Source organism: Curcuma longa, chromosome 4 (genome assembly GCF_044706935.1).
Source record: "Curcuma longa cultivar G26 ecotype Majalengka, Jawa Barat chromosome 4, ITB_CL_G26_1.1, whole genome shotgun sequence".
In the NCBI taxonomy this organism is placed as follows: domain Eukaryota; kingdom Viridiplantae; phylum Streptophyta; class Magnoliopsida; order Zingiberales; family Zingiberaceae; genus Curcuma; species Curcuma longa.
This window is the reverse complement of record NC_133864.1, coordinates 22481350-22503661: the sequence shown is the minus strand read 5'-3', so window position 1 is coordinate 22503661 and position 22312 is coordinate 22481350. Positions and strand designations below refer to the sequence as shown.

General features: G+C 35.9%; 1 pseudogene; it reads left to right on the top strand.

Annotated features, from left to right (window-relative positions):
* Positions 1-1228: 1228 nt before the first annotated feature.
* Positions 1229-21922, top strand: LOC141827288 (DEAD-box ATP-dependent RNA helicase 14-like; annotated as a pseudogene).
* The last annotated feature ends 390 nt before the right edge of the window (positions 21923-22312 follow it).

Below are 22312 nucleotides of genomic sequence, written 5' to 3'. Positions count from 1 at the left end.
AGCACTTTCAATAGTATAGAATTCCAAAATCAAACATCTGTGCCGCATGCCATTGCCTAATTTATATGATATAATTCTGATATACCAAACAAAAACAATCACTAGCCATACAACAATCTGTTGTGTATATATATAAATTTCTTTGAAACACATTTTCAAAATGAAGACTTGCAATACAGAGTTTTGAGATTATTTGAGTGCGGCATCAGACTTGCAAAGAATGCATGTACAGAAAACCATTACTAGAGATGAATGCAAGTGAAATCTTTCATTAGAGAATTTGTCCATAGATGTAAGATGTGTTGGTGCAAGGAGCACCAAATGATCAAATTTTAGTTTTGATTATGGCAAGAGGTTTAAGTTAAGTGTGTGGTGATTTCTAACGTGTTGATCTAAGTGTACAATGAGCAAAGGAAAGTCCTAGTTGAGACTAAGCAGAGGCAAGTCCTAGTGGAAACTAGGCAATGGAAGTCCTAGCTGAAGGCTAGGTAACAGAAGTCCTGGCTGGAGGCTAGGCAACAGAAGTCCTGGTTTGGAGGACTAGGCAGAAGTCTTGGCGGATCAAGTGCACCAAATGAAAGTCCAGGCAGGTTAGGTGGACCAGATGGATGACAGTGGAACTCCAAGCAGGTCAGGTGGACCAAATGTATGACGGAAAGTCTAGGCAGGTCAGGTGGACCAGTTGTCTAGCATCAAATCTTGGAGGCCGAGGATCGAGGCTAAGCAGAAAGTTCAACAAGTCTGGAGGACTTGGTTGGCAAACAGGTAAATTCTCCCGAGTGGAGTGGATAAGGGTGAGTTCCCAGTGTGAGAACAGTAGACGTCGGTCTAATCCAGAATTTCACTGGAAATCCGAAGTTAAGACAAAAAACACTTGGAAAATTATTTATCCTTTCTTGTTACTTTTGCTTTGAGCTAACTTTTAAGGCAAGAAAGGAGGGGTGGGAACTTTGGTTCCGAGCGCCCTTATCTGGATCCAGACGACCGGAGTCCAGGTGCCCAGATTTGTTCCAGGTGATCGGACGTCAATGGAACTGGACCAGCGAAGTAGTGAGGTGGTGGAGTCTCAGTGGTCGGGACACCTCAGCTTCTAGGTGCCAGAGTAGTTTCAGGCGCCCGGATTCGGCTAAACGTTGCGGAAGTCAAAGTTCATTTGGAATCTCCACGTCAGCATACTAGCGCCCGAAAAGAGATACAGGCGCCTGGAAATGTCGGGTTAGCAGCGCCGATGGTGGATCGACGAACAACGTGGAGGCGCCTAGAAAGGTTTCCAGGCGCCCGAAAAGGTTTTCAGGCCCTCAGAAAGCCCTATATAAGAGCATTGAGGGAGACCCCTCAAAACAACAATTCATTGACAACCAACGACTGTCTGCGCGCGAAGCAACATCCGGGAACCTCGTCACAACGCCGAAGTGTTGCACGAGAAGTCTGCATATCTTCTACTTCGGTAATTCTAAATCAATTCTGTACTTAATTTCTAAGGACGGTAATATTTTTACCGTTCCAATATTTTGTAATCGTTAACTCCCTTTCATAAAAGGGGAGTTATTTAGTGGATTGTCCAATGTAAACGATCAAACGATCGTGGGCCTTGGAGTAGCAACATGTGGCTGTGAACCAAGTAAAATACCCTTGTCTTTGTGATTTACATTTTCCACTGCATTTACTTTACTCTGATCGTATTCACGGGCGAATTTATGAAAATCAAAAATGCTACCGATAGCGCTATTCACCCCCCCCCCCCCCTCTAGCGCTTTCAACGATCCTACAAGATGGGGGTGAAATTGGGTTGAGTCAAGTTAGTTTTTGGCCAACATAAAACCAAACTAAGTTTTCCAAGTCAAGAAAAATTGATTCCAAACCAAGGCTCGACCTGAGTATGGGAAGCTATTGACCACTAAATCTGACTCAAATGAACCGAGTGGGTTTCCAGATTTTTGGGCTAGGCCAAAATAATGAGTTAAATGAATGCTCAATAATAAGGTTAGTGGCTATATCAACTAAGTAGGGATGGCAACGGGTTCGGGGGTTTGCGGGGAAGCCTTCTCCATCCCCGTCCCCGAAACCCAAACCCATATATCATCCCCGTCCCCATCCCCATCCCCGTCGGGTATCATAATTTAAATACCATCTCCATCCCCGTCGGGTTTCGGGTATCCAGCGGGTTTCGGGGATCCCCGCGGGTTTCGGAGTTGGTTTTCCCCGCGGATATTTTCATGGGTATCCCCATACCCATACCCATACCCATCCCCATCCCCATCCCCGTCTTATTTTTTTTTAATATTAATTTAAATATATATATATATATATTATAAAATCCTTACAAAATAACATTATAAAATCAAATATTAAACTCTAAAACAAAACATTATCTCTAAAACAACATCCAACTAATGCATAATCGATACAATAAGTTTGAAGTTCTTCCATTTTTCAAAATTTTGACACCACTTATCCTACAAAAGAAAAAAAAATAAAAAGAGTTAACTATAAGATGGGTCGGGTTCGGGGATGGGGACGGGGAATATTTGGAATACCATCCCCGACCCATCCCCGTTTTCCGAGATTCGGGGATTCCCCATCCCCATCCCCGCTTTCTCGGATTCGGGGATTCCCCGATCAAAATGGGTTCGGGGAACGGATTCTCCATCGGGTCCGGGTCTAATTGTCATCCCTACAACTAAGTTAAATGAGTTGCAACTTGGAGATAATGTGATTTTAAGGAACAGAAGATGCGAAAGTGTAGAATATTGAAACGTAATGGTGCCTCTTAAAGTCACGATAGGAAGAAGTTAATAAATTAGGACTATCATATTACTAAAAATACTTATTAAATTTATAGGTTTTTGATTGAAGTAAATTACTCCATGAGTAGGTGGTTTACTAAATGTTTTTATATTTCAGGTAAGTTATATTTTATAATTAAATGTGAATTCTTTGACTTAATTGGTCATTTAGGCTAGGTACCCAAAATCCATTTGACATCCAAATTTGAAAAAGCTAGATAAATCTGAAAACACTATATCTTGTTGCACCAAAAAGGGCAACAACTAGATAAAGCTGAAAACGGTATAAAATCACCACAGACACATCCAAACTACCCACCAACCTCGATATAATCAATCCACTTACAATTCCTTGAGCTATAACTCCCAAACATTAGTACAAACCCTATACACAAGCCAAGGAATCAACTAGGTAGTTAGCGTAGCAAACAGAAGTATTCCAATTTTCTCATGAGGTGAGGAATCCTATTAACTATTATTCAACCACTGGGGATCAAACAAGCTCTCAATGCCTAGCTATTCAGATTAGTACAACAGTTGAACAAGAAGGATATGGCATGGAAAATCTCTCAGAAAAATAAAATTTTCCTCAACAAGGAAAATCCAGACCCATCTCCTTTTTCCCACTGCTTCAATAGGGCTTGTAACAATGACAACATTTGGCATTTTAGGATTACTAATGTACAATATACAAGTATCATCACGTGAATCGCCCTTTGCATAAATGCACTATAATGGGTCTCCTATTCAATAAAAAAGACCACACAGTAAAGGATAAGGATTCTACCTTTGCAACACAGTTAACTTGCTACTGTTGTGGACAAATCAGTAAATAAGCACATCTATACATCTATATGGGTGTATATGTAAAATATGTAACTAATTAACATGGAGGTCTACCTAGGATTCAAGGTTGGAAATAATTTCACCCCTCAAAATTTTTCAAATCTACCACTCTTTTTTTATAAAAGCGAGAGTCGGTCTCCGCTATGCTTCATGTTCTAGCAATGAAGCCTTCTACATGAGCATCTTCCACCAGCCAACTCTTCGTTGTAGCTATGTTTGTCACTAATATATTCTATGCGATTGACTTTTACTCAATCACAAGCATTAGTTGTAGAGTGTCTCCCTCATCTGCATGTCATTTGTGGATCGAGTGGCATCAATCACTTGCAAATCAAACATCACTAGATCCTACATAATCATGACAAGTACTCATGGCTCGAACACCACCTCATGTGACAGTAGACTGAAGTCTCAACCAAATCTCTAAAGATGGCATTTGCTCCTTTATTTGATCTACCTCTATTTATTCAACTTTGTGTTAGTGATTCTCGTGAGACCAAGTAGTAGGCAAAACCCCCCATCTTCATCATGTGCTCATCGCCTAGCCATGGAGGAAAATTCCCCACTCAGTTTGATACCTTCTTTTTATCAGCTTAGTTTAATTTTACTATTGTTGTTCTAGTAGAGCAGTACCCAAGGCTCCTCCGACTCCAATCTATAATTAGTACTACATGTCAACTAGTTAACTCATTTTCCCATGGTAGTATCTTACCATTTGTATATTCCATATCTTTGGGTTGTCTCTCTAAATCCTCACTTAGGAACATTTGCATATATCACTAGTAGCATATCCTCATTCTTTGTTCTCACACCATCCCACGTGTCAATTGGTGTCGATCGATGCCATGATAGTCAATTGGTGTCAGTCTTTGGAGATGTTTCCCTTTTATCTATGTTACATTTATCTTTTATGTTTTACATCCCTCAGTTTTCACTAACTTTATTGTCTATCAGTAAGCTTACTAGATTAATGAATTACTCTATCATCTTTGACGCATTTTTGTTTTGATTCCGAATTCGAGGAGAGGCAAGGTAATTAATGTCAAGAATGAGCCTCATGGACTTTACTAGCTAGATATGCCATTATTGTCTTCAACTCTCTTAGCTACACCTTCACCTTCCCGTTTTATAGTCATGGTAGTCATCCATCCTTTTAAAATTCAAGTCAAATGACTCCTAATCTATTTAATCTTTAAATTTTTTAATGTAACTCTTGCAATTAGGTAAATATAGTAAGCCCTCCTTTAAGGTAAGTACAGTAAGTTCTCTAGAGTATAGTAGTGTTCATAAGCATGTTTCTATACCCTTTGGTTCACCAAAGTGTTCAAAGTTTAAGTCAAGTTAGTTCTACCTTTAGTTTCAAATACTTCATCACTTTTTCAAAAATTCAAAAATTATTCTCGACTGTCCTAGTATTTTCTAATGAAACATTGTTCTAAAATTTTCTCTATCTTTTATTAGATTTTTTCTATTCTCATTCTTTTCAGTTATTTTTACTGAATAGTAATGTTCATCATCCTTACGTTTATATGCACCTCAGCAAAATGATGTAGCAGAATAAAAGAACTAACATCTCATTGAGATTATTTGGATTCTACTTTAATGGGGTGATTCTATTTTCACTATTATATTATATTATCTTATCTATTATATATCATCCACTATTTTCTATGGTTAAATTACCTTCACTATCTTCTTTTCTTTACATTAGATACTGTTGGTGCAATCTTGCTCCAAGCATTATTGGGTTTTAATGTTTGGCTAAAACATGTTTAAGTTAGGCAATGTTGGTGATCTAACGCGTGTGAATTGAGTTCACAGGAAAGTCCAGGTTAGAAGACTTGGCAAAAGGTGAAGTCCCGGAGGCGCGGCCTCTTGGCAAAGGAAGACTTAGCACGACGAAGCTGAGGGAAACGTCTCAAGCTAGTGCAAGGAAGGGCATGAGGCTTGTGGAAGGCGTTTGAAGGTTTACGTCAAGGCTAAGGGCTGAAGAAGAAGCTGAAAAGGGAGTTTCAGCTTGGTCAGTCAACTGGAATGGTGATTCAGTTGACTGATCAGAGTATCAGTCGACTGGACTGTATTTTCAGTCGACTGATCAGAGTATCAGTCGACTGGACTGTAATTTCAGTCGACTGATGGCTGAATAAGTCATACACAAAAAGATCAGTCGAGCCAGAAGAAGACAGTCGACTGGCACCAGTCGACTGGCCTAGGAGCAGTCGACTGGAATTCAAACGTTGGGCTAATTAATGCAGATTCTGTAGCCGTTGAAGCCCATCAGTCGACTGGTCATGGGAGCAGTCGACTGATGTCATGAAAAGCATAAAAGACAGCTGCGAGATTGAAGAGAGCACTTCTTCTTTTCGAGTACATTTTTGTAAGATCTTCAACACTCTGTCTTTTACTTTTCTACTCTTCCTCCCAAAGCTATTTTCTATTCATAAGAGGAAGAGATCAAGTGTAAAGGTTTCTCCGCCTTCAAGAGTTCTTGAGAAGGAGATCTTTTCATAGTGAAAAGGGTGTGTGGGCTGTGTGGATCCTTGGATTAGTCACCTCTGCGGAGGTGGAGACCAAGTAAATCGAACCGGGTTAGCGTTGTGATCTTTTATCTCTTTTATTATTTTGCTTCCGCTAATCTCTGTACAGAGAAAGATCAAGAAATATCGAAAAACGCTATTCACCCCCCTCTAGCGAACGCACCGATCCTTAACAGATACTATGTGTTATCTTCTACCATGGATCTTGGGATGCACTTACTATGTTCAGCTAATATCCCTTGGCTACTATAAGTTATCTTATCGTTGTTACTTTCTTGAGACACGTCATGCCTCTCTATTTTTGAGTTCCCTTTGTTTTCCTTTACATTATCTCTATATGAGTCTATATAGGAAGTTTTCCCTATTTCTACTTTGTTATAAAGGTACTCTCGTAAGTGTTCTAATTTTCATTCATTTCCTCCCTTTATATCCTATGCATTATGCAACCCTGCCAAAGTCAGTCCCAAGCTTGGTTGAAAAAGAACGAGAGTTGCGCATTAGGTTGCTAGCCAGCATGGACTTACAGACAAATATTTAATGAATTAATTAATTAAACTATTATCCTAATATTAGGATGTTCCTCGTAAGGAATGTGTTGACATCATAGGTTGAGTAAGAACAAATATTATGAAAAATCTAATAAGGTTTGGAACATAAAATCTAGGAATACTGACTGGTAAAATAATGGATGAAGTAGATACGATGATTAGGAAAAGAATTAATATTTTGTGTGTACAAGAGCTAAAATGGATAGGAGAGAAGGCAAAGATGATAGAGAATTCGAATTTTAAGTTATGGTATACATGAACAATTAAAACAAGAAATGGAATAGGTATTGTTGTCGATAATGGATAAAATAGAGTAGTTAGAAAAGGGATATGATTATAGTTTTTAAGATAGTGTAGCGAAAGAAACTATTAATATAATTAACATATATACACCTCAAATAGGATTAAATGAACACATCAAATCTATATTATCGAATGACCTAGATCAGGTATTATAAAATATTCCGTCAACCAAAATGATTTTAATAGGAGGAGATCTAAAAGGGCATATAGGAGTGAAAAATGAGGAATATAATAGGGTGCATAGGGGTTGTGGGTTTGAAAAAAGAAATGAAGAAAGGAAAACTATATTAGATTTTACAATAGCATATGACATTATACTAACTAATACGTTTTTTAAAAAAAGAGAGAACACTTGATCACATTCAAAACTAGGGATAATAAATCGCAAATTAACTTTCTTATGGTTAGGAAAAAAGATAGAAAGACTTATAATTGCAAGGTCATCCTTGAAGAAAATTTAACTATCTAATATAGGTTAATAGTGTTGGATAAACGCCTCAAGCATAGTATCAATAGAAGAAAAATATGCACGACTCTTAAAATTAAGTAGTGGAAGTTAAAGGAGGAAAAATAAAACATATTTAAGAAGAAGATAGTATTACAAGTATTAGGAGAAATGTACGGCGACTCGAATACGACATGGGATAAGATAGTATCAAAGTTAAAAATAGTAGTCAAAAATGTACCCGGTGAGTCAAAAAGATGTACATCATCAAATAAAGAATCTTGGTGGTAGAATGAGAAAGTAAAAGAAAACGAAAAGCCTATAATGTATTATATACTTGTAAGAACGAGGAAAACTTAAAAAACATATACAAAAGCCAAGAAACAAGCTAAGAAAGCAATAAATAAAACAAATAATGAAACTTTTGAATATTTATATCGAAAATTAGATACAAAAGAAGGTAAAAAAGATATTTATAGAATAACTAAAGCGAGAAAAAGAAAGATAAGAGATCTTATTCAAATAAATTGTAATGCAATAGGGTACTAGTAAATGATAAAGAAATAAAAGAGCGATGGAAGAGGTATTTTCATCAACTTTTTAATGAAAGTTTAGATGACTAACTTAACTTAGGTAATTTAAGTAGGTCAAATAAGTATAGAAATTTAAATTTTTATCCTAAAATTCAAACTTCAAAAGTAAAATAAGCTTTAAATGGGATGAAAAATGGAAAAGTAATTAAACTAGATAATATTCAGATAGAAGTATGGAAGTACCTAGGAAAATAAAGTATTGAATGGTTTACAAAGTATTCAACCTGATATTAAAAACTAAAAAAATACCCGATCAGTGCAGAATAAGTACTCTAATTCTCTTATATAAGAATAAAGAAAATATACAAAATTGTGCAAACTATAAAAGTAATAAACTAATGAGTCATACCATAAATTTTTCTTCTTATTATCTTCATGGTCGTGGGATCAAACTCCTTTCCTCGGTCAGATTATAATCGATATTCAGATATTTTGGGCATTTTTATGCTTATTATCTTCATGATCGTAAGATTGAGTTCCTCTACCTAGTTGGATTATAATCAATATTTAGGTATTCTGGACATTCTTATTGTTGATCGTGGGATTGAGATCCTCTCTCCGGTTGGATTATCATCGGTTAAATTACTTAACAAGTTTATTTGAATCATGTTTCTATGTCATAGATAAACTTCTACTTTATATTTTGCAAAATGACTGGGTTAATAGTCATCGTATCTATTAAGCTTGTTTTATACACTTGCTAGATAGTTAGCAAAGACCTATGAGATGGAACTAAATGAATAAATGAAACTCAAAAGTAAATTTTCTAGTAGGTTACACTATGATCCATGACAGTTGGATTTTAAACCCATTACTTGTAGGATTATTCGTAAAAGAAAGCACAAATATAGCATATATCTGACATGAATTTTGAAGCTTCATCTTGTGAAGAATAATAGAACTCAAGCACAATATTACAATTTAATCAATTGTCACTTTTGTAGAGGATATTATTTTGATGAATGAAACACGTGAAAGAGTAAATGTTAAACTCGAATCTTAATGGGAATACTAAAAGTGAAAGATTTTAGGCTTAGTAGAGTAAAGATAATATATGAAATTTAAGTTTAGTAATATTAGACGTAATGAGACAATTGTTAAGATAGAAGATAATGAGTTATTTGTAACTAAGAGTTTTAAGTATTTAAGATCATTTCTCCAAAAGGATAGAAAGATTGACTTACATAGAATACAAGCGGGTTGGTTGAAATGGAGAAGAGTGTCAGGTGTTCTTTATGATTGTAAAGTACTTTTAAGATTTAAAAGAAAGTTTTACAAAATGACAGTTAGACCTGCTATGTTATATGAAGCTGAATGTTGGATTGTGACTCAAGTGTATGAGCAGAAAATAAAAGTTACAGAGATGAGAATGTTAAGATGAATGTGCGGATATATAAGAATGGTAAAGATAAGAAATGAAAATATTAGAGAGAAAGTCGGGATGACACTTATTAAGGGAAAATTCAGAGAGACACGTTTAAAATGGTACGGATATGTACTTAGATGACCAATAGATGCTCCAATTAGACAATGTGAAACTATGATAAATGTCTATATTAAACGAGGAAGAGAAAGACCAAAAAAGATTTGGTGCAGTAATAAAATAAGATAAATTCTATTTAAATATAAATGATGATATAGTAGGAGATAAAGCCCAATGGAATAGAAGGATTTATATAGTCGATCCCACCTAGTGAGATAAAGCATAGTTGTTGTCACATTTCTTAAATTAAAATTTGTTGATGTCTAATCAAAATTGAAATTTCTGGCATGGTTTCCTAGTCAAACATTGAAACACAACTTTTATTCTTACTTTCATAGTATTGTTTTCCTTTATTTACTTGTTCTTTTGCAAGGTACTTTATTCTATCAGCGAGGAATATTGATGAATGACACCAAAATCTAGAAAATTTTCACCATTATCAAGACCTAGTCCAAGGCCTTGTGCTAAAGCCTTGTATATTGTATTATTTGAGAACTATAAAGATGTTAATTCTATTATTATTTCTTTAATTTTGATAGTTTTATAATTTATATCTTTTCCATGATGCATGTTATTATTTGATCTATATTCTTAGCTCTCGTCTCTTGTAGTTGTTTTCATTTTAAACGTCAAAATTTCTCATATAATGTTTCTAAAAGATGTTGCATATACTACTACCGAACATGTCTACTATGAGTTCTCCAATTTCCTCAACTTCAGTGACGTGCAATGATATTTGATATACATTTCATTTTGGTTTATCTTTTTACTAGTCAGCTACGCAATGCACAATATATCTCTATGTTTACAAGTTCTCTTTTGGTTGAATTCTTCTATTCATTCTATTCATTGAGGATTAGATATTCAAGTCAATCGTCTTCTCTTGCTTCTTATTGATCTACCTTAATAAATAAAACAGTGAAAGGTCATACCATCTAGCAATTTTCTTACTTAATTCATTCATTTCTCAACTTTCGACGTTAGCTTAATGCATTCTAATGATCTCATTTATAAATTCATTGAGACATTAAATTTTCTCCTTGAATTTTATTTTAACTTTTTCATGAAGCCATAAGTGAGCAAGATTGACCAAATTTAGGTAGATGTTATTGCTGCTTTTCCAACTTTGTTATCGTTACTGTGTATTATTATTTGTTACATTTATACAATGATTTATTGTTCTCTTAGGTTTTTTAAAATTGAATGTTTTTATTTCTACTTTATATTTATTTTCTAACCTTTATGTACAAGTTTCAAGGATCTTTGAGTATTGAACTTTTCAACAAGCATCGAAACATGTGTATTATTCATTAAAAAATTGCATTTATTCTTGGACAGTTGCCTTCTAAGGTTGTAAAAAAAATTCATTTCTTTTTGTGTTTCCTATTAATAGTTTGAGGGCTCTGACCTGAAGTAGTGTCTTATTATTGCATGCTAGGAACTCTTTTGGTGTTTATGTTTGGTGTGATATTTAGACAATTACTTGGACATGCATAGTTAAGGTTTATTAACATGATTTAATTTGTTACTTTACTTTTTACTTAACTAGATATGGTCAACAAATACTAGTTTTTGTTCGGTTTATGTATATAGGTGATTGTATTTGACATGCTAGCTTCATTTTTTTCAAGAATTATTATGGTCAAGTCATGTTAGTCTCAACTATTTGGGTATGGCTGCAATACAAGACTTTGTGGCATGTGAGTTCTTTGATTGCCATTAGTTTTTCTTGCATTCTAAATTAAAATGCCCATATTTGTTTTAGTTTGTTTAAACTCATATTTTACACCATCCAAATTGCTCTTTGCCTATACATAAGCGATGTTAAAGATTATGATTTATTGTATTTTGTAGAATAAGTATTATTAACACAGTCTTAAACACAAGTGTGTGGGGAATAAGAAGGATAAATCGAAGTTGAGAGAACACAATGGTTAACCAATATTTGCTAGTTTGCTGTGGCCTTGGGGTGTAGGTAACATAATCTTGCTTAGCTATTCTCGAAGAAGAGAACAATAGACAATCAATAAACTATAATAATTATAAAAGAGAGGATTTTTCTGAGATCTTACTTGTCATTGTTGTAAAAGCTTGCATACTTCATGCCTTCAATCAAATAAAATATGATCCATATGTCTAAGGATTGCCAAATGTGGCCAACTGATGATCAAACTGGTCCTTGTTATGACATGGAAGATATGGTAATATAAATATACGTCATCAAATCTTAATGTGTGTTTCATCTTTGTTACGATATATTACATTGTCATGGGTAAAATGTGTCGCTCCTATTTATTCTTCTTTCATGAATAAGATCTATATGTGAAAATACTTTGCTTTAGTCTTGTCTCTTAATGCTTGTTATAGATAACACTTTCTTTGTAAATTTGCTTTGGTCAATTCTCTTATGATTATTACTTTATAATAGATTAAAGTTGACACAATAAGTTGGTCTATCACGCTATAATTAGATTGCTTCAAGTCAATGACATAGCCGTTAAAATATTATTCTTTTTGAAGAACTTGATAGTTTAATCATTACTTCTCATTTTATACCCTCAAATATCAAAATCCATTGCGTTGTATGCATTTTTGTTAACTTTTTATTTTGTTCATATGATGTACCATCTAACGAATTATTATTGCTCTATTTATATTCAGTTCATTGTTTGCCATTTTTTATGTATTTTGTTTCGAACACAAACTTGTTTAAATATGATTTTTCTAATCATCTACTAGCATTCTGGAGTTTTTGTTTTAAGTTGATGGAAGAAGTTAAAGAGTTTGACTTAAAGGTTTATCTTTCAGTTTTTAGGCCTTTTTCATAGAGTTTAAGCAGTTAGAACATTTGCAAAAGGATTCAATTATTACATACTTTATTTCTTCTATTTTGCCTTTGTAGTTTCTGTAGGATCGAAAATGCGCTAGAGGGGGGGTGAATAGCACTTGTCACTTTTTTACTTTTTAGAGACGGAGCGAAAAATAGAAAGACAAAAGAAAAGACTCGTTTTCTTTCTATATGGTTCATAGCATGCGACTACTACTTCAAAGTCCACGGTCGTTGATCGTTTTCGATGGACAATTCACTAATATCCTCTTTAAGAAGGAGGTTTCGTCTTTTATAAAGGATGGAAGTGGTAATAAGTTTATTGGTCTTTCACAAAATAAAGTATGAAAAGACAAGATAAGTATAAAAAGCTATCGACAAAAAAGTTTACAACTTAAGCAAAATTGTTGGAGCAACACTTCGGTGAAGTATTAGAATTCTGGAGTACAACTTAAGCAAAATTTTGTTTACACTTCGGTTAAGTATTAAGCGGTAGAAAATTATTATTCTTTGTTGTTGGTTGAGACCCTCTTTTATTAGTCATTTCGGGCACCCTCAGTCCGATTTGATCCAATCTGATCCCACTATCACCGTGATTCTGTCCATCTTCGTGTGCCTGGAATTCTTCAGGCTGCTTGGACTGCTACTGTGGAGAAAACTGGTGAAGCGTATCTGATTCGTATCCGATCACAACTTATCCATCCCCGTACGCTTGGATTTCTTTCAGGCGTCTGGATGCTAAGGTATCTTGGTCAATGCATACTTGCCACCTCATCTGCTTTGCTAGTTCGAAATAATCTTGTTCAGGCGCTTGAATCAGATAGGGGTACTCGGATCATCTGGGCGCCTAGATTCAATAGGGACGCCCGGAACCTCTTTTTTCGATTTTCATTTAAGCTGACTTTCCTACATTATAAAGTTAGAAGAATACATGTATAATGCAAAAAAATTAACTCTTGATAGTTTTACAATTGTCTGGTCTTGATTTTGGATTTCCAGTGAAATTCTAGGTCAGACCGATGTCTATTATTTCCTTCCACAGGAACACGTCCTCACCTACCCCTCTCAGGAGATTTTATCTATCGACCAAATATCCTATCCTCCAGACATGTTTGAGCTTCCTTTTTAGCATCCGATACTCGAACCCCAATATTTGGTCTGACTCGATATTGGTCCTCCAGACCTTATCGAGTTCCTCCACCTAATGTCCTTGATTTGTCAAGACTTTTGCCCAGTCCTTTCGATTAGGATTTTCTTGCCTAGCCTCTAGTTAGGACTTGTCTTGCCTAGCCACTAGTTAGGACTTACCTTTTGTGCTACCTGCATGCTTAGATCAGTTCATTAGCTCACAAACATACTTAACCTTAACCTTTGCCAACATCAAAACACAGGTTTGATGTTAGTGTACCCAGTACCGACAATCTTCCTTTTTTGATATTTGACAATCTAGTCTAGTTTAAAGTTAAGTTTAAATTTTCATAAAGAAGACTTTAATGACTTATTAAAGTTTTTAAATCTCCCCACTTTTCAAAAATTGAAAGTTTTGAGTAAAAAGTACATACGTGAAAGTTCTACGTGACAATTTCAAGATTTATTCCTATTTAAGATGGATTCTAATGTAAAAAAATAACTAAGTCTTAGAGTCCAAGCATGCATCATATAAAATATAATATTTGAAAATATAACATCTATGAAATTGTCCTTATTAACATGTATAACTTTTGTTACTAATTGACTATCAGAAGATAGTAGTTTTTACTAAGTCAAGTGTGAGTTTCTAATTAGTCATTTACTATGATGGATCACTTAACTTGATCAATATTAATTTGTATTTTTAGTCTAGATTTAGGATGATGCACTAACATAAGCATCTGTAATTCAGGCTTAACTCTAAGTATTTCACACCATTTTAGTGGCTCAATACGCAAGCAAGTTAATCCTAACATGCGTATGAAATGTTGGCTGTCTAAATCTATAGGTTCATACTTTCTACGAGAAGACTTAGGCTAAGTTCATATTTCAAATAGTTAATTTTGAAAATCATAAATTTTAAATATAAATTTTAAAAAATAGATTTGAAAAACATAAATTTTTGAAAAATTAGGTTTAAAAGGCATGTTTTGAAAAATAAGTTTTAAAAACTATAAATATAAATTTTGAAAGGTGTTTTAAAACATAAGGTTTCAAATTCATAAGTAAAAATCCTACTCTACTGAGCACATTCCTAGTTGTTTTATTTGATTAAGTCTAGAAAGTTCAATTAGATTATGCTAAATCAATATGGGTAAATCACAGGTCAAGACTAGTAATGTGAAGTCAAGCAAAAATCAAGTAAAAGAAGTCAATTATAGTCACGTACAAGAAGTTAAATGTAATCAACTACAAGCCCAATACTAAGTGTCACTCTAATACTAATAGTTGTTATCTACTGGGGGGTTTGGAGGAGAATGACCCATGCTCCAAGATCTCCTTTAGTCTATGGTACTCATTAGTCATTGTCTACTGACATCTAGTCACTAACTTCTGAAAGACTAGTGATTGAGGTCTGAATACTCATAGCTACCTCCTCAAATTTAATCACTCTCCATTCTAGAATTATAGAAGCTGGAGGTAGAGGAAGTTGAAGAAGATCTATAAGGTCAATATCATCCATCTCCTCATCCTTTGTCAGTGCCTACTCAGGTTGAAGTTGGTTCCCTCGTCTCCAAGATATGACCCCATCATCATCTATATGTACCCCAGCTAAAGAGAAGTTTCTAATCCCTAACATATCAAACTCACTCAATAGTGTGGCCTTGCCTGCGGTAACATTAAATCCGAGGGAGGCTAGGAGTGAGGTCAGAATTTGACAATATGACATGTGTACCCTTCTACTAGTGTTGATGCTAGATGAATAAATGATAGTATGAAATATATGCAAATTTATGTCTATATCTAACCTGTGATAAAATGCATAGTAAAAATGAATGAAATGGTGACATCATAGTGACCTCTCTTGTGGTCAAGGCAAAATACATGTCACTAATACTCTATACAGGATATAATCCTGGACCTTGTGTCTAACAGATTGAAATTAAGTTACTGTAGGGACCCTGTCCTCTATAAAAAAAAATATGAATATATCATATTAAATGGGATATGGGAGTAGGGATCATCAAATGGCAAGTCCCTAAGAGGGTAGCATAAAAATGTGAATGATGAATGTCTAAGTCTTAAATACTCCCTAATGATAACTAGAGAGTGTAAAGTCCCTACCTCCAACTCAAATGCTATCCGTGTTAACTAAGCTAGTACAATAAACTAGGTTACCTAAGTCATAGTACTCAATAACCTCCATAGTGTGTCTTTATGATCTAAAAAAAAGACCAACATATGTATCTAGAATGCAGAGATACATATCAAATCTAACCCTAAGTTTTTCTGTAGGAAATTTAGGGGCAGTGCTAGGAGTACTGAGGTGTCAGCCTTAGTGGTTTTTCTCTTAATCCTATCAACATAAGTCAATAATTTATTTCTAAAATAATTTAAATGAACGTAAGAAAAGTTTAGGGTGTTACTTAGACATTTTTTATCACTAAAATTAGAACTAACAATCTAGGCTTAATGGAAACCGATTGGAATCGAAAAACACAGATGAAAATAACTAGATCAAAGTATTGGGGACGCACAGAGCTGAAGTCTCGGGTCCCTGATATAGACACATTTCGGGCACCTGGATACATATCCGAGCGCCTATATATCGGTGATTCGAGGCGCTTGGATCAAGTCTAGGCGTCTGGTTTAAAGAAAAACCACAAGTGCCTTGGCGAAACCGTGGATGGTTAAAGCAAGGTGGGGTGTCTAGATTAGATCCGAGTGCTTGAAACTCGACGAATCAGTCCTTCCGACTAGGACTTCCTTGCCTAGCCTACAGCTAGGACTTGCCTTGCCTAGCCTCCTGATAGGACTTTCCTATTGTGCTACCTGCATATTTAGGGTTTAGGGTTCATCAACTCACAAACAATACTTAACCTTAAACCTTTGTCAATATTAAAACATAGGTTCGATTTTGGTGCTCCCTGCACCAACAGTTCCAAGGATTTAAAATTGTCTTTTAGCCTTCTTTTTTTTCAAAAAGTGTTTACACTTGAGTAGAATGAAATATTTCAATGGTTTGGCACAAGATTTTTGTTTCCTTCCCTCGTAGGAAACACAAACTAAGCCAACAACGGAAGGTCACCAATTCTTGTTTGACCAGTCTAGTGTGTAGCATCACTGGCTCATAAACAAAATACCATAATATAAGTGGTTTGCCTCCTTTTTGGGTTGTGCAGTTGCCTCTGCTTCCTGTTATAATCATGTGCTTATATAGACATCTGCCAATAACGTTCTCTTTAGATTGTTTAGAGATGTAAAACACTCTTCCTGAAGGTAGCATCAAGTGGTCCATTTTATTCAATGACCTCAAGCATCTCATACCAAAATAGAAATCCTAAACCTAAAATATCAAGGTGGGACTAAACCCACTATTTGCCAATAACCTATTAACTTATTACCTCTAACAATTTCTACCTTTAATCAGCATATTCACTGACATTTTGGTGTGGGATTTGAATGACTTTGGGATGAGTTGCTTTTGAATGACTTGTCTGTATTGTAATTAACAACATTGATGAGGATGCTTTTGATTATAAATAGCTTGTGGGTGGGATGATAGGGGACTTTTTGTTTTATTTCCCTGTGAATGCTAGCATCATAGTTGAGCATATATGGATTGTTGGTGCAAGATGCACTAAGATCTTGCCTAGAGTTTCGATATTTGATAATACACCTAAGTCTGGTCAGTTTGACCAAGGGTTGACCCAAACAGGATTTGATGTTTGGATGTATGGAAGTGAGTGAAGTCTAGTCAGCCGACTAGCGAGAAGACTTAGTCGGTTAGACTAGACGGTGGAAGTCCTAATCTGGAAGATTGGGCAAGGGAAGTCCTGGTGAGTGAAGCTGGACAAGGGAAAGTCCTAGTTATAGGCTAAGCAAAGGAAAGTCCTAGTTTGGAGGATCAGGCGGAAGTCTTGGCATAGTCGAAGCACTAGGTGAAGTCTGGGCTGGTCTAGGTGACCGAGTCGCAGCAGAAGTCTGGGCTGGTCGAGGTGACCGACTCGCAGCAGAAGTCTGAATGACCGAGCTGCAACAGAAGTCTGGGTTGGTTAGAGAGAACCAAACCGCAGCACAAATCCTGGGGGCTGAGGATAGAGCCGAGCAAAAGTCCAACAAGTCTGGAGGACTTGGTTGACATAAATTCTCCTGAGTGGAGTGGGTAAGGGCGCGTTCCTAGAGTGGAACAGGAGGCGTCAGACTAACCTAGGATTTCGGTAGAAATATGAAGTTAGATCTACTAGGTAAGACTTAGGATTGTTTGTATATTTGTATGTTTGTCTTATAGGAACTAGGAGATGGAAGCAAGATGGAGAAAACATAAATGAAGCAAACAAAGCAAAGTCAAACCAACCAGTCCAGAGGATCCAGTCGACTGGGAGGAACCCAGTCGACTAGGACTGGAACCCAGTCGACTGAAGGGCCAGTCGACTGGCATGTGGATAAACGAGCGGGATGAAGTTCTATCTGCCACGTCGGCTGGAGTCGACTCAGATCAGCCTGGAGTCGACTCAGGAGCAGTATAAAAGGAGGTGAATGTGCAAAAACAAATTGATTGAAGCCAGAAACTTTCCTCCTCAACTAGTGGTGCTTTAGAACGCGAACGGGGCCAGACGCTTGCAACCGAGGAAGATCCAGGAGGAGTGCGGGGTGCTCAGGACTTCCAGATCGGCGACACTTGTTTGGTTAATTTCTTACTGTCTATTTTTATATTCTGTTCTTTATTATTGTTATACTTTACGGACTGTAAGACAGGTTTCTCCGCCTCCAAACGACGTTTGAAAAGGAGACCACTAGTGGACGGGCACCTCCCGAATTAGGCCTTGGACGTACTAACCCTGGGTGGTTAGGAACCAAGTAAATCTCGCGTGTCCCCTGCATTTTATATCCACTGCTTAGTTTTTGATAGTTAATGAAAGATTTCGAAAAAGTTACACGCGCTATTCACCCCCCCCCCTCTAGCGCGTACACGATCCTACATGGATTCATTATATAACCAAGATATCAAAGCCAGTCAGTAATTATGACAGCACTTTATGTCAGTTAAGCATATAAGGATTGACTCTGTACTTGATAAGGATAATTCTGAGTTACTCTTCTTATTTGTTTCATTATCTAAGATCATGCTTTGATTTTTTATGTCATTCTGGTATTACCATTTTGTCATTGATCTTACTCTTTATTGTTAAGTGATGCTTCATTCTGTTGGTTATCAGCATCTAAACTTCAGTTATGATGTCAATGTCTTAGATTTTTTTTATTTCTTTATTTTTCAATTTCAATGGGATTTATTGCTTTAAATTTTATTTGAATTTTTTGACAGCAATCACTTAGCTATTCTTGTTGTTAGTTTTCGCTCTTTTTGACACGTTTGACTAGTTTTCTAATATACCTACATATCTTAAAATGGTTAAACAAATAATTGGGAGCAGAACTGATTTCCCTGCCCTAGTAGTTGTACTAGCCTCCTCGGCCACTTTTGAGAACATTCAATCAAACATTATGGAGGTCCAACTTTTTGCAAATTTCACAATGAAATCCTGGTTCCATATGTGTTTGTTTTACACAATTGTATTCATATAAACCTGCAATGGAGCAACATTTGTTTTTGTGAAAAGGTGTTGCACATTCTTGGCCACTGAACTTATTTTGTCTGTTGTTTTCACAGATAAATGATGCGGGCTTCTTAGCTCCACTAATTCAGGCTCAGTCATGGCCAATTGTCTTAAGGGGGCGTCACATTGTGGCCATTACAAAGATAGGATCAGGAAAAACATTAGGCTTTCTAATGCCCAGGGTTTGTTGTTCTCAAACGCAATCAAAATAATTCTAAGATGGGCCCCACTGTACTAATTTTGTCACCAAGGGAGCTGGCCACTCAAATACAGGATGAAGTAGTCAAGTTTGGTAAATCATAAAGAATATCTTATATGGTATGCTTGATGATGATAGTTGCTGCATTCCTTAGTTTGATTTTTTGGTTTGCATGATGATGATGTCAACAATAAGAACAAATCAATACTCATGAGGACTAAATGTACCCATGCTTACACCATGAACCCATGGAGAGATGTCTTGGGACTTCAGCCACTATGCTTTAGAAAATGTCATTATTTTACAGTGGAATAAGATGGTTATGTTGAGTACCCGTCATGGGAAATTCAAGATAACAAACACTATTTAATTATATTTTCAGGAGTAAGAGGAGAAATCTGTAGTTTCTTAATGTGATATATCTTGATGTCTAATTGTTTTTCTTATGTAATTATGCATGTCTAGTGCTTGTATGGAGGTGCTAAAAAAGGACCCCAGTTAAGGGAGTTGGATTGTGGAGCTGATATCATTGTTGCTACACTGGGACGTTTGAATGATATTCTCTTTTTGAATAAGTAAAAATGGTATATCATGTATTCAAAATATACAAAAGTGAAGTTTTAGGGGCTATTCATATCATATTTGAATAGATATCTAAAAACTTGTATACATGTATTTGTAATGCTCCTAAATATTCTTTCTACATCTAATTGATCCTCACCAAATAAAAAACTACGATCTTGAGTGATCTGAATGATATTCTGAATATGAAAAGATTGAATCTCCATCAAATCTCATATTTGGTGCTTGATAAGGTTGATCGGATGCTTGACATTAGTTTTGAGTCACAATTAAGGAAAATAGTGAGTCAGATACCATCTAAGCGTCAAACTCTAATGTTTATTGCGACCTGGCCAAAGGAAGTTCATAGAATAGTTGCAAATTTTCTTATTAATCCTGTTCAGGTTAACATTGACAATACTGACACACTCGTTACTAATAAGGCCATTACTCAGGTATGCATAAGGTAAATAGTAGATATTTGCTATCTCATTTGCTGTCACACAGGATTAGAATGCACTAATGGATTCTATATTTTTCTAGTTCTACATTATGCCTATGGAGAAACATAGGCTATTAGAGCACATTTTGTTCAACCAACAAATGTGTGATCTTGCTAAGAATCTCAATCGCCATTTTGAAGTAGCTGTTATTCTTGGTGACAAGTCTCAGAGTGAGAGATTGTGTTTTGAGCCAATTTTGCAGTAGGAAATCACCCATCCTCGTAGCTACTGATGTAGCTGTTCGAGACTTGGACGTCAAAGACATCAAGTTGCCCATTTCTATTCTGTGTATCACATTTATTTGAACTATTAATCGAATGGTTGTGGTGGTCCAAAACTTGTGTCCTGTTCAACTATGATTTCCCAATAGGAGTTAAAGATTACGTTCACAAATTTGGGAGGACAGGGAGGGGCAGGTGCTAAGGGAGTAGCATATACATTTTTCTGTGATCAGGACTATAAATTTGCAGCAGAGCTTGTTAAGGTTACGAAGGGAGCAAACCAGCATGTTCTCTCAAAATTGCTGGATATAACATCACGTGGTGGATATGGTGGTATAGAAAATAAGGGTTTGGTTTTGTATCATTCATGTATTGAATGACACAATACATTTCAATAATGAATCTCACCACAATTAATACAAATTCAATTCATGTATTGAATGACACATTTTTACTTTCTATAAAAAACTCACCACAATTAATACTTTGCCCTAAGGTACATCAGCAGCAACTATTGAAAAATTAGATATGGAGGAAGAGGAATATATTCAAATTTAAGAAATGGTTCATTATGGTGTGGGACAATCACTGCAGGAGTTCAAAGAAAAATTCTGCCCATTACTGGAGGCATTGAAGGAGCAAGGTTTTATTGGAGACAATCCTCTCAAACGCTAGGCAAAGAATCAAATTGTGTGCCACCTTGACATCAAGAACCCTGACTTTATAATTGAAGATAGATCCCTCAAGCACCTTACACCGCAACAAAATCAGTCTTTTTCAAAACATGTAAAAGCATTACTGGACATCGGGGTTATCCGTCCAAGCACAAGCCGCCACAGGACAACGACAATAATAGTAAATTTCGGGACTTCAATTGACCCAAAAATGGGCAAGGAAATCAAAGGAGGAACGTATGATTTTTAACTACAAACATCTTAATGACCTAACCCACAAGGATTAGTACAGTTTATCGGAAATCAACACTATTCTTCGAAAGGTCAGCAACAGTAAGATATACTCAAAGTTTGACCTGAAAAGTTGGTTTCATCAAGTAGTGATGCATCCTGAGTCTATACAACGTTAGCTTTCTTACCATAACATATGGATTCTCTTTTTGTCCGGGAGGAATTTGCATGATTTCCTCCATCTCCTTTTGGATGTCCTCATGTTTTTGTTTCTAGGAATCAGTAAGACTATTGAGTTCGAGGAATATCGCAAGAGTATGCAACAGCCTAGGCTCCTCTTCTGGAACTTCTTCATCTCTTTGGTTGAAGTGAGGATGTTCTGTAATTTGAGCAGCAATATAGTTTTGGAATTTTAAGGCTATACTTCCTTCAAGCAGGTTCTTTGAGTTAACTTCAGTAGGTTGCATAGGAATTTCAACTCTTGTAGGCCTTATTACCCAATCAAGTCCTTGGAATGTTGTCGTAGAATACCTCCGTCATGGTAAGGCTCGGACTCCATGACTTATCAAGTAGTCCACCACTCCTTGTATTTCATAGGCAAAGCCTACATTTGGAGTGTTGGAGAGCCATCCAACCATTCCTCTGGTAATTAGGAGATTTGCTTCACTATTTCTCCACTGCTCATAGCCTCGAGTAAGTATGGATGTTCTTGTAGAAATCACCAATAGTCATCATTATATCAGGTATAATATATACCAGTTGACTTCTGTGGGTGAGGTCGACTTCCATAGTTGTCAGGATTGACT